Source organism: Astatotilapia calliptera, chromosome 14, assembly GCF_964374335.1.
Source record: "Astatotilapia calliptera chromosome 14, fAstCal68.1, whole genome shotgun sequence".
Lineage (NCBI taxonomy): Eukaryota > Metazoa > Chordata > Actinopteri > Cichliformes > Cichlidae > Astatotilapia > Astatotilapia calliptera.
In genome coordinates this window covers 17,092,637-17,106,085 of record NC_137435.1, presented here as the reverse complement: position 1 = coordinate 17,106,085, position 13,449 = coordinate 17,092,637, and the positions used below count along the sequence as shown (strand labels likewise).

The following is a 13,449-nucleotide window of genomic DNA, read 5'->3' as shown; positions in this document are numbered from 1 at the left end:
GTATTAGACAAGTTCTGACCTTCAAGCACAGCTGACTCCTCTGAACAGCAAGATGAATTCTTCAATTGTACTTCAGCACTTTCCTTTTTCCAACAGCAGCACTCGGTCTTTGTGTTGAACTGGTCATGATAACAGCACTGGTGATCTGTAGAGTTCCTTTCAAGGATCTTCTTATCATTAATTGGACCACAACACAGCTGCTTTTCCACATCATATGTCTCTGTGGAAAAAGAACCAGATACTAGAAAATGAAATGCATATAGTGTACTTTATGCATAATTAAGTTAATGTTAAACTTTTTTAAGGAAACGGGTTTTATATGTTCCTCATACAACAGATCATTTAAATACTTTTTTTTATAGTGAAATACTTGTATTTTGATTAGCTCTGCTTACCTTTATCACAACATCTGTGTTGTGGTGAAGATTTGGCAACAACAGTTGACTGACAACATAAATGCTCATGTATGTTGAAGGTTGTATTTCCACATAAAGGAGCTGTAGAGTCAAAGACCAGGTCAAAATACACACATCATTCATAGTAACCAGCATAAATTTCCTTTAGAAGAAGAACAATAGGAGGCAGAGCCTTCAGCTTTCAGGACCCTCATATGTGGGGGACAGATTTGGGAGACAGACACCCTCCCTGCTTTCAAAGATTAGGTTGAAAACTTCGTTTTTGATAAAGCATATAGTTAGGGCTGGATCAGTTGACCTTGAATCTTGCCTTGAGTAGTTCTTCTTCAGTCACATTTTCCACTACAGGGAGTGCAGAATTATTAGGCAAATGAGTATTTTGTCCACATCATCCTCTTCATGCATGTTGTCTTACTCCAAGCTGTATAGGCTCGAAAGCCTACTACCAATTAAGCATATTAGGTGATGTGCATCTCTGTAATGAGAAGGGGTGTGGTCTAATGACATCAACACCCTATGTCAGGTGTGCATAATTATTAGGCAACGTCCTTTCCTTTGGCAAAATGGGTCAAAAGAAGGACTTGACAGGCTCAGAAAAGTCAAAAATAGTGAGATATCTTGGGGATGCAGCAGTCTCAACATTGCAAAGCTTCTGAAGCGTGATCATCGAACAATCAAGCGTTTCATTCAAAATAGTCAACAGGGTCGCAAGAAGCGTGTGGAAAAACCAAGGCGCAAAATAACTGCCCATGAACTGAGAAAAGTCAAGTGTGCAGCTGCCAAGATGCCACTTGCCACCAGTTTGGCCATATTTCAGAGCTGCAACATCACTGGAGTGCCCAAAAGCACAAGGTGTGCAATACTCAGAGACATGGCCAAGGTAAGAAAGGCTGAAAGACGACCACCACCGAACAAGACACACAAGCTGAAACGTCAAGACTGGGCCAAGAAATATCTCAAGACTGGTTTTTCTAAGGTTTTATGGACTGATGAAATGAGAGTGAGTCTTGATGGGCCAGATGGATGGGCCCGTGGCTGGATTGGTAAAGGGCAGAGAGCTCCAGTCCGACTCAGACGCCAGCAAGGTGGAGGTGGAGTACTGGTTTGGGCTGGTATCATCAAAGATGAGCTTGTGGGGCCTTTTCGGGTTGAGGATGGAGTCAAGCTCAACTCCCAGTCCTACTGCCAGTTTCTGGAAGACACCTTCTTCAAGCAGTGGGACAGGAAGAAGTCTGCATCCTTCAAGAAAAACATGATTTTCATGCAGGACAATGCTCCATCACACGCGTCCAAGTACTCCACAGCGTGGCTGGCAAGAAAGGGTATAAAAGAAGAAAAACTAATGACATGGCCACCTTGTTCACCTGATCTGAACCCCATTGAGAACCTGTGGTCCATCATCAAATGTGAGATTTACAAGGAAGGAAAACAGTACACCTCTCTGAACAGTGTCTGAGAGGCTGTGGTTGCTGCTGCACGCAATGTTGATGGTGAACAGATCAAAACACTGACAGAATCCATGGATGGCAGGCTTTTGAGTGTCCTTGCAAAGAAAGGTGGCTATATTGGTCGCTGATTTGTTTTTGTTTTGTTTTTGAATGTCAGAAATGTATATTTGTGAATGTGGAGATGTTATATTGGTTTCACTGGTAAAAATAAATAATTGAAATGGGTATATATTTGTTTTTTGTTAAGTTGCCTAATAATTATGCACAGTAATAGTCACCTGCACACACAGATATCCCCCTAAAATAGCTAAAACTAAAAACAAACTAAAAACTACTTCCAAAAACATTCAGCTTTGATATTAATGAGTTTTTTGGGTTCATTGAGAACATGGTTGTTGTTCAATAATAAAATTATTCCTCAAAAATACAACTTGCCTAATAATTCTGCATTCCCTGTAATGTATTTATATTCTACTCTGCTTTCGTTATTATTAACGGCTCTTTTCCACATCATGTTGTTACGATTCGGTGTTGTCAGTGTTTTGTTTTAGACGTGACGGTTGTGTTTCCTGCTTTACTTTGAAAGTCTGTCTTATCTCAGTGTGTTCAATTTACGCTTCCTTGTCTCGTCAGTTCTGATTTGCCCCAGCTGTGTTTCCCTCCTGTTGTCCATTCCCTGATTGCTCCCTCTATGTATTTAAGCCCTGTGTTTCAGTTTGTCATGTTTGCGATCTCCCCCCCCCGGTTGTAAATAGTTTGGTGGTTTGATGTAAATAAATGTCTTATTTTGCTTTGATGTAAGTAAATGTCTTATTTTGCTTTGATGTAAGTAGTTGTTGATACTTTCGTTTTGGGACTTTTTTTGTGGAGACCCGTAGTAGTTTGTTTGTTTTGTTTTTTTTCCTTATTTTTATTTTTCGTGTGTTGCACGCCGGTTGCCTAGGCCGGGGTGTAACAATGTGTTTTGTCCTGTCTTCCTCTCCTCACCCCATATGGTCACGCCAGATGGCCACCCTTCCCTGAACCTGGCTCTTATGGACGTTTCTTCCTGTTAAAGCAAAGTTTTTAATTCCCAGTGTTGCCAAAGCACTTGCTCATAGGGGGTTATATGACTGTTAGGGTTCTCTCTGTTTTCTTTTAATTATTTTAGGGTTTCACCTAACAATTTAAGCACCTTGAGGAAACTGTTGTTGTGATTTAGTGCTAAATAAATAAAACCTAATTTAAAATTAAATCGAATGAGTCCGAATAGAATAAAACACAGACCCTCTAAAAATTTGGTTAAAAACTTTTCTTTTTAAATGAAGCATATAATTAGGGCTGGATCAGGTGACCTGAATTCTTTTGTTGTGCTGTTATCTGCCTCTTAAGTCTGATGTCATTAGCCATTTCCTTGTCCATCCATCCATCCATTTTCATCCGCTTTGTCCGGGGCCGGGTCGCGGGGGCAGCAGCCTAAGCAAAGAGGCCCAGACCTCCCTCTCCCCAGCCACCTCCTCCAGCTTATCCGGGGGAATACCAAGGCGTTCCCAGGCCAGCCGAGAGATATAATCTCTCCAGCGTGTCCTGGGTCTGCCCCGGGGCCTCCTCCCGGTGGGATATGCCTGGAACACCTCACCCAGGAGGCGCCCAGGGGGCATCCTTGTCAGATGCCCGAACCACCTCAGCTGGCTCCTTTCGATGTGGAGCAGCAGCGGCTCTACTCTGAGCCCCTCCCGGATGGCCGAACTTCTCACCCTATCTCTAAGGGAGAGGCCAGCCACCCTTCGGAGGAAGCTCATTTCTGCCGCTTGTATCCGCGATCTCGTTCTTTCGGTCACTACCCACAGCTCGTGGCCATAGGTGAGGGTAGGGACGTAGATCGACCGGTAAATTGAGAGCTTCGCTTTTACACTCAGCTCCCTCTTCACCACGACGGACCGGTGCAGCATCCGCATTACTGCAGCTGCAGCCCCAATCCGTCTGTCGATCTCCGGCTCCCTTCTCCCATCACTCGCGAACAAGACCCCGAGATACTTGAACTCCTCCACTTGGGGCAGGAACTCATCCCCGACCCGGAGTGGGCACTCCACCCTTTTCCGGCTGAGAACCATGGCCTCAGATTTGGAGGTGCTGATCCTCATTCCCGCTGCTTCACACTCGGCTGCGAACCGCTCCAGTGCGAGCTGGAGGCCCTCACCCGATGAAGCCAACAGAACCACATCATCTGCAAAAATCAGAGATGAGATTCTGAGGCCACCAAAGCGAAAGCCCTCCGCCACTTGGCTGCGCCTAGAAATCCTGTCCATAAAAATTATGAACAGAACCGGAGACAAAGGGCAGCCCTGGCGGAGCCCATCACCCACCGGGCCACTTTTTAAACCGTGTGAAACACTGCTAAAATCACAGCGAATGTCACAGTCTGACGAGGGCAGACTGTAGGGGTTGACAAAAGGACCCAAAACGCAGACTCCAAGGAACAGGGAACAGAACTTGAAATGTTAACAAAAAGCGAGCCGTTTAATATGGCTGGTAAAAAAGGTACAAACAAAGGGCAAGGCAAACTGAAGCAAAATTAACACAAACCTAAACTGGGAAATCTAAACAAACAATAAGAAAAACCTAGAGAAGAAACTTGGAAGCGAAGCATGGCATAGGAAACACGGCGTGGACAACAGACGACCTGACAATGACACACTGAAAACGGAGGACTTAAATACACACAGGAGGATAATGAGGGAAGTGGGAACACATGAAGAAACAGCTGACACATATGAACATAACGACGTCACAAGGAGAGAGTAACACTAAAAACATTGAATATAGGAACACAGGACCCCTTCAAAATAAAACAGGAAATATAATGAGACGCAGACATGACAACATAAGACACACAGACATGAAACACACGAAGGGCAAGGGAGACTTCACAGGGGTTGAAAACACAAGGGGGAACTAATAAGCAAATGAACATAGGAAACCTAATAAGCATAAACATACTATAAACATCAAAAGAACTAAAACTCAAAACGCTGGGTCATAAGACCCAGGATCGTGACAGCGAACTTTTACACTTTGTATTTTAGTCATAGTTTACTACAATCTCGTGATGTTTAGTTGACTAAAAATAGGCTTCCAAATTCTTTTACTTTTAGTCTAACTTATAACTAAACGTAAATGACAAGACAACAGACTGATTAAAACAAAGTCAAGATTTGCTGTCAAAATTAACACTGGACTTCCAGTGTTAATGACCCATAGAGCTTTTGGTTTAACATAACTACTGTATAATAACTTGCATGAGGGAAAACAGAAAATAACACATTGCTCAGGAAACGGTTCTGTTTGTTTGTTTGTTCTTGAATTGCAAGTTAGGTTGGGGCAGGTTTACTAATTTGTCTTTGCTTGCATACTTTCTAGTCAATCATCCCTCCCCCCCCCCCCCCCCCAAGACTGCCCCCCTTAAGATTGATTTGTACAGTGACTCAAACTGCATCAACTTTCATTAGACTGGTCCCACACAGTGTTACATGCAGTTAAGTCCTGAACTGACCTGCAGATACACCAAAGTCCTTGAAACAACAGGATGAATCCTTCGATTGTATCTCCACGCTTTCCTCATTTGAACAGCAGCACTGAGTCTCTGTGTCATACTGGTTGTGACCACAGCACTGGTGGTGACTGGAATTCCTCATCAGAATCATCTTGCTCTCATTCGGACCACAGCACAACTGCTTGTCCTTATCATAAGCCTCTGTGGAAATGGTGGTGATTCATTATATTTCTACCTCCTACAAATGTTGTACTACTGAATTATTCTACTGAATAAGCAATTGCACTACATTAAAAAAAAAATTTTTCTGCTGTTTTCCAGAAAATTCTGTGATAAAACCACATTTATTATATATTATATTTAAGCTTCTCCAAAACAATTTGTATATTTTCATAGGTTTCTTTTAACTGGACAGTTAACCTTCCTTGGTATAGGGTTATAATGTGATGTTTTTCATCAATGTGTTCAGTTCTGCTCACCTTTACCACAGCATTCAGCCATTGGTCCAGGTTTTGCTACGATGGTTGATTGACAGCATATTTCATTGACTGGGTTGTACGCCTTCAGGTCACAGCACTTGGACACCTTTTCACTTAGACCCTGTGTAACAGCTGGAAGTGTGTCATGGTAAGTGCATTAACTCAGTACTAGAAGGTTCACAAGTTCCATGAGTCACAAAGCTCAATCTAAAAATAGCTAGGGGGTGTTTCACTTTTACGTAAACCAACCACAACAAACACAACCACAACTCTTGAGGGTTTAAAATATGTTTTTGATGAAGACTGTGGTGGTTTTGCACCAGTGTTTTTCGCAGTGTTTAGTCATGCACTGGAGCCATTAACTCTTGGGAGAAGTGAATGACTCAGAGAAAATTTACTCACTGACATTTTTTAAAAGCCCTTCATCTGCTTACTGCGCAGAATGTCAGTGTGAGTGACGTACACAGAGCAGTAAAAAAGGACTGTTGCAGCAGCTTTGAATAAATGAAAATACCTAACTTAGTTTAAGTGCTAACAGATGAATCCATGGACGAATCATATTTATTAGCATGGTCTTTTTAAAAGCTCTTTTTTAAAGTTTTGTTTTAATCTTTTGTATGTGGCTGTTTCTAATCTCCATGAGGCACTTTGTAACCCCAAGGAAATTCAAAGCATGATCATTGCACATGGTTTATTTATGTTAGAAGGAGAGTAGCTGCAATAATTTTTAAGTTTCCAGTTTATTCGGTTAAGTATTAAGTTTTCTAGTCCAATACAGTTCAAATGTTCCACAAACTGCAGTTCCAACATTGGAGTAATATCTTGTTCCATAAATGGTAAATGGCCTGTATTTGTATAGCGCTTTACTAGTCCCTAAGGACCCCAGTCATCCACCCATTCACACGCTGGTGATGGCAAGCTACATTGTAGCCACAGCTGCCCGGGGGTGCACTGACAGAGGCGAGGCTGCCAAACACTGGCGCCACCGGGCCCTCTGACCACCACCAGTAGGCAACGGGTGAAGTGTCTTGCTCAAGGACACAATGACCAAGACAGAGACTGTCGAAGCCGGGGTTCCAACCGGCAACCTTCCGATTACAAGGCGAACTCCCAACTCTTGAGCCACATCGCCCCATAAGTGAAGCTGCTGCTTTAAACCTTTTTATGCTCATCACACCATTAACTAATACTTACATTATTAAATTCTCATTTTCACCTTGTTAAGGTGCCCAATTTCTTGCAAGATCACAAAGTCAAATTTCCACTTTGAATTTTAATTATTCTTTTGTTAGTTGTTTTACAAGTTGATTACCTGTGGTGCTGTGTCCATGTTGTATTTTACAACAAGTGGCTGTTCCAGGATTGTAAGGCTCCTTTCCACAGCAAAATAGACTTACACCAGGGTGAAGCTTATTTTCACAGCAAACAGCCTCTTGGATGTCATACTGTATTCCATTGCAGTCTCTTCTGAAAAGCATAGAAGACAAAATCCAGGACATTATCCCTGACACTCATTTGTATTCATCTGACATAAAAGTACATAAATTACGTATAAATATGAAAAACATTTTACAGCTAGACCTATGCGTTCCTTCATAGTCCCATGCAATACTGATCGCTGATGGACTGATATGAAAACACTGTAGTTGGACAGAACAGTTGGGTCCAGGTTTTGTTTTTTAAGAAGAGGCTGAACTACAGCTTGTTTAAAACATGATGGGACGCAGCCTGTAGCAAGGGACGTATTAATTAATCTCAGGATAAAAGGCCCAACAGTATTAAAAGTGCTTTTAAGCAAGCTCGGGGGGAGTGTGATGATCTTAGGTTACTAACTACCGCGGTCAAGTCCTTAAGGGAGACGGGATCAAACTGCTCTAAGACAGCTGAGCACACAGGAGAAGGACTCTGATCTGAGGCAGCAGACAACGAGACAAGGGCCCTAATCTATAGGATCTTGTCATTAAAAAATGCTAAAAAATCATCGCACATACTTGGTGAAGAAGTGACTCCAGAATTATCACATAAACTAAGAAAGCGATTAAGAACATTAAAAAGTACCTGAGGCCTGTGACTGTTTACTGACACTAAGTTTGAGACAAACTGTGTCTTTGCAGTTTTTACAGCTTCTTGGTAAGCAGAAAGACGAGTCCTTAAAATCTGTAGGGAAACATGCAATCTGTCCTTTTTCCATCTCCTTTCAGCGCGTCTGTAGTCACGTCTGAGGGAGCGTGTATGTTCATTCAACCACGGCTCTGATAAATGCTTAGCGCGCACAGTCCTGAGCGGAGCAATAGAGTCTAAGATATCAGTGCAGGTAGAATGAAGAATGTCCGAAAGGTCCTCAACACTTTTACAGTTGGAGTTCATTATTCCAGAGTCCATAAAGGCAGCAGAAAAAGCGGGCGCTGTTAGTGCATTAAGCGCTCGCTTTTTGCGCGCTGGGACGTATGGTTTATCCACCGAGCAGCGCAGGATTAGAGTGAACAACACAGGAAGATGATGAGATGCGCAACTCGGATATTTCCGTGATGCACACCTCCAACCCGTGGGAGCGCACCAAGTCCAGTGTGTGACCTTTTTCATGCGTGGGACCAGTAACCCACTGGGTCAAGTTAAAAGAGTCAATAATATTTAAAAAGTCCTTAACCAAAGGTTTAGAGTTAAGGACTGGATGTTAAAATCACCAAGGATTAAAAAACTGTCAAATTTAAGAACGATTCCAGCCATAAAACCTGAAAACTCTTTGATAAAATCCTTGTTAAACTAGGGAGGGCGATATATGAGGGCACACAGCAAAGGCGCAGCAGAATTCAGGTGTAACTCAAACAGCTGGAGTTCAAAACTAGAAAATGAGTCGTGCTGTAATGTTTGATGGCAATGAAATCGAATGTTGAACACGGTGGCTAAGCCCCCCCCCCCCCCCCCCCCCCCACCAGAGGACCGAGGGAGGCTGAAGAATGAGAAATTAGGAGGGACCAGTTCCGAAAAAGCTACAGACTCACCGGGTTGAAGCCATGTTTCTGTCAGAAACAGAAAGTCCAACTGTTGTGACTTTAGGAAGTCGTTTAATACAAACGTCTTGTTTGCTAATGATCTTACATTTAGTAAAGCCATTTGGAGTGTGTAGATCCTAACATCAGATGTTCCAGCTCGGTTAAGTGTGCGAAGATTTCCGTGGTCCACACCACATCCACGGTCCGAGGCCGCTTAGGGAAATAAAATGCTGAGAGCGGGGGATCAAGTGTCGTGGGAGCTCCAGGGACAACAGGCAGGATCCATCTAAAGATGCACTTTGCTGGTCCAGTAGTTCCACGAGAAGCACGGAGAAGAGATCGGACTTTGATGAGTGTACCAGCCCGCTTTCCTCGTTTCCTCGGGCGCTTCTTCCAGGAAGTGGTGTAGGAGTGTTGGCACAGATAAACCAGGATACAGGGCTCAAAAAGTGGTGGAGGAGGCCCATAATCATCTCCTGTCTCAGTTTGCTTAAGAGCCAGGTCATACGATGCTTTGATTTCTAAGAGTAACTGGCGATTGTACACACGCATGTTAAGATGTTGTTAAAATGAACGTCTTACCAAAATGTTTCTTTTTATTTCAGTCAATTCCCTTATCTTTGCCAAAACATTTTTTGTTATATTTTTTGTTACAAACATTATTTGTTCTTTTATTTGGGGAGGGAAGCCACCTAGGGTTTCTAAAACTTTGCTGCAGCGATGCAGATTTAGTGGAGGACTTGCATTACCTAATTTTCTAGCCTACTACTGGGCCGCTCACATCCATAAACTTTGCTACTGGCTAAAATCTTCTGGTTCCTCGTGGTGTAAATTGGAGCTATCATCATGTAAGGGCTCTTCTTTACCAGCTTTGCTCTATTCCTCTTTACCCGTAAAACCCTCTCTGTATACTGATAATCAGGTGGTTCTTAACACACTCAAAATCTGGTTTCAGTTTAGACGTCACTTTAAATTTGTAATGCCATCTTCCTCGGGTCCTATAAGCGACAACCATTTGTTTCCCCCATCACTTTTTGACTCAACATTCTCAGTGTGGTGTGACAAGGGTATAAAACAGTTCAAACATTTATATGTGGATGGTGTTTTCGATAATTTTCCCAATTTGTCTTCTCATCTCTTACCCATTTGTTTCGCTATTTTCAAATTCGAAATTTTGTTGCCAAGTGTTTCCCAAATTTCCCCTCTTTACCTCCAGAACAGCAGTGGGAAACTACATTATCATTTGGTCCTCATCACAGAGGAACCATTTCGAAACTCTATGATACTATCCTGTCTTTTAGCAACCACTCTAATGTTAAGCTTAAGTGTACATGGGAAGGAGAACTAGGAATTCAAATACATGAGGAGTCTTGGGAACAGGCTATAGCGAGGGTACGATCTTCCACCTCCTGTGCTCGTCTTGGATTTATTCAATTTAAGGTCATACACAGGGTGCATTTCTCTAAGTCTAGACTTTCTGAATTGTATCCAGAAGTGGAAAATAAATGTGATAAATGCCACGGTTCTCCTTGTCACCTTAGCCACATGTTCTTTCTGTGTCCTGAGCTAGAAGGTTTCTGGACAGGGTATTTTGCTATTATGTCAACTGTTCTTGGGGTAACTCTTCATTCTTGTCCTCTGATTGCTGTATTCGGGATTCCTGATTGCTCACTTACACTTGATTCTACACAAAAGGATATTATAGCCGTCTAATATTGTTGCATTGGAAGTCTGTTAAGTATCCTACTATTTCCCGGTGGCTTAAAGATGTCATGTTTTTTTTAAACTTGAAAAAATTAAATACACGTTGAGAGGTTGCACAGCCAAGGAAAGGTCAATTGTATTTCGGTAACTGCAAGTACTGTGTTGTTTTCATTTTTCAATAAAAATATTTGCAAAAAAAAAAAATAATTTGTTTCAATGTCCAAATATATATGGACCTATTTGTATCATTGGAAATGTGCACTGTAGCAGCAAACAGTTTGCAACCACGTGACATTGCGATATGATAGCTTTGTTGTATGTACAAGTCAGAAATAAACCAGGACAGATCACATTAACAAGTGGAAGAAATATTTTTTTCAAATCTTGGGAGACAAATTTGCAACTACAGGTTTATTTGGAGCAGCGGTTTTGTCTTTGGAGCTCCACCATGGATGCCACTTTTTCACCCAATTTCTTTTTTATTGTTGGATCATGAGCACCAAACTTAAGCGAGTCAAGTGAATCCTGTGGGTCTTTAAATGTTGTCTTTTATTTGTTGTGACCACCAGATATGCTCTAGGAATCATTCTGGTAGGCCAGCCACTCCTGGGAAGGTACACCACTGTTTTGTCCTTTTGTTCATAATGGCTCTCACCATAGTTTGGCGGAGTCCCAAAACCTGAGAAATTGCTTTTTAACCCTCTCCAGATTGATAGACTACTCAGTTGCTTTATTTTGCCTCTGTTCTTGAGTTTCTTTAAGTCTGACATTAAACAGGTTGTGTGTGGCTAGTGAAACTGAATTGAGCATTCTAAAAAAGAAAAAAATATCTTACTGAGAACCAGCCTAATTTATGTCCTATGTAATGGACATTTGTTTTTAGTCAATGTCTTTTGATTTATTTGAGCTACCCTACTAAGTCCTGTTGTACTAAATAGAGGACATCCTGGGCTTTCCATTGATATACTGTGTGTCTGGGTGGATTTCCAAAAAGGCAGGAAATCCCAAAACACTTTCAATGGGAAGTTCCTTTTTTCCTCGGGGCTCAGGCATTTTTTCCCCATTATAAAAGGAGAACACCTCTGCACATGCACACAGTGAGTGAAGAGGGAGTGACCTACCGATTACAGTCCCTTCTGGAGGTTGCATTAGCTCCCACTGCAGGCTCTGTCAGCAAGATCAAAAGTGTGAGTCACTGGAAATTTAATTAGAGTAAACTCTGTTCACATTTCAACAATCATATTTCATATTTCAACAATCATCTAGATTGATAGTAATTTTGTTAATCTGAAAGTAACACTGGGATTGCTTAAATATTGTATAGTTCATTGGTTACAGATGATTCACTGTGCTTTAATGAACAGCACAAGAGTGAGCTGGGGTTTCTTCACATGCGAGCATTAGCCAAGCGCCTCCACCCACATGTCACCCTAACAAAAGGATTGCCCTTTTTCTTTCCCAAAGCATCATCACTGTAAAATTCTACGTCAGGGCAAAATGCACACCAGAGACATTAGGAGGAGGGTTTCAGGCAAGAGAAGAAAATAATACCAAAGGCACAGTTTCCACGAACTTGGAGTTGTTCTTCAATAAATTACTAGATAAAAGTATCATGCACGTGACAGTGCTTATTGCGTCATCACGCACATGAGACTTAAAACCACTTATCTGCTCTTAAAAACAATGATGCCAAATTGACATGGCGCATTATGTATAAATACATGCAGCCTTAGAACCTATAACTCGTATACAGTACTTATATAACTCCATCCACCGTCTGCCTCTTAAACACAAACATATATATGCACAGACGTACAACAAAGCAGTCGCGGAAATTGAAAAAAATAAATAAAAGAATCTATATCAGCTGTGTGGAAATAGTGATCAAGTGACCCTTCAATCAAACTCTCTCTCTCTCTCTCTCTCACACACACACACACACACACACACACACACACACACACACACACACACACACACACACACACACACACACACACACACACGAAAAACAAGAGAAAAAGAAAGAAAAACTCACCAGAATTAGTGGTTAAGCCAAAAATCAGCCAGGCTGAAATGGACATATAAGCATTATTAAAAGTATATATATATATGTGTAAGTAGAGAATCAAATAAATTAAGAATTTATCTCAAATAATCCTAAAGTCATTTTGTAAACGATTTCAACCTACCAAATCCTAGACCCCAAAGAGGAAACATTTGGAAGCCTTTTAGTAGAATCTGAATGCCTGAATATGAGAATGAAATTCAAGCAGGGAAAAAACTGAAGAATTTAAGCTGTTTTAAAGCCACACCCCCACGTGATATAGTCTAAAAATATGACATGTATAAAGACACAATCAGCGTGCTTGCCCAACACGTTTAGACCCAACAAGCGCTTCGTCAGCAAGAGGTGTACGATAGACACGCCATCGTGACTTTAATATTTTTGCTCAGGTGAAACTTAAAAAGAATTTAAAACTGGATCACCAGATTTCAAAACTGGTTCCAGCACTGACTTTTCCCTTACCTGAAATAGTTGACGATGTTTTTCACCGACTCTGATTAGTGGCTGACCTGCTCTGCCACCTGAGCTACAGCCACCCCGATATATGTTATTTATTTATATATTATTCTTGATGTTGCCCTTAAGACACCCGTGGGAGTTAGCTTGACATTTTTTGGAAAGTGTTTGTGAAGGACATCTCTTATAGTTAACATGCCATACAAATATGGTCCATACTTTGCCGACAAGAGCTTGTTCCCACCTGCAGTCCTCCGACCGCTCTGCCTCTCCTAAGAGAATATATTAAATAGCTTAAAAACAAACGAACAGCATAAACACATCGTTAAAAGAAACAGAATCTCCATTCCACA

General features: G+C 41.6%; 1 long non-coding RNA gene across 1 annotated transcript; it reads right to left on the bottom strand.

Annotated features, from left to right (window-relative positions):
• Positions 1-5,333: 5,333 nt before the first annotated feature.
• On the bottom strand, positions 5,334-7,330 carry LOC145420000 (uncharacterized). Its single transcript, XR_013901280.1, has 3 exons — positions 7,188-7,330; positions 5,876-6,007; positions 5,334-5,597 (listed from the first exon to the last, which is right to left on the bottom strand). It is a non-coding gene; the product is annotated as an uncharacterized LOC145420000 (long non-coding RNA).
• Between the last annotated feature and the right edge of the window lie 6,119 nt (positions 7,331-13,449).